This window comes from Odocoileus virginianus, chromosome 18 (genome assembly GCF_023699985.2).
Source record: "Odocoileus virginianus isolate 20LAN1187 ecotype Illinois chromosome 18, Ovbor_1.2, whole genome shotgun sequence".
NCBI lineage: Eukaryota > Metazoa > Chordata > Mammalia > Artiodactyla > Cervidae > Odocoileus > Odocoileus virginianus.
The window spans coordinates 19,163,512-19,164,050 of NC_069691.1; positions in this window are offsets into that span (position 1 = coordinate 19,163,512).

Sequence of the window (539 nt, forward strand, 5' to 3'; positions counted from 1 at the left end):
ATCAAGGTAAACCATCCAAATTAAATAGTTGAACTTTATTGTTCTGGTCCCCCTTCTTCACTTTTACTGAATTTCATTCTCGTCTCAGGCCTCAGTTTCCTTGGCGGGAACCTATGGCAGGCAGGCATAGGCCAGTCTTCATTGTGAGCGCCCCAGGGGCTGTGGAGAGAGGGCGACCTCTGACCCACTCATGTTTATACCAGGTTGACCTGGTATAAAGCTCGGCACAGTCCAGAGCCTGGTCTTAACATTGGAGTACTCAGGTTCACATGTAGAATTCATCACCTGTTAGCTGGTTGACCTGGAGCCTCTTAACTTCTCTGTGCCTCAGTTTCCTTTGTCTGTAACATAACAAAATATTTATTCCTACTTCATAAGGCTACAGTGAGAATTAAGTGAGACAGTCAATGTAAAAGTGCTTAGCACTGTAGTGAATCATTAAAATCCTCAATGCTTATTAGCCAGCTTTGTTGCTGTTGTTATTATTAGCTTACAACTGTTGTTTTCAGGCTTTGTGTTTTGTCTTTATCCTCAGTGTG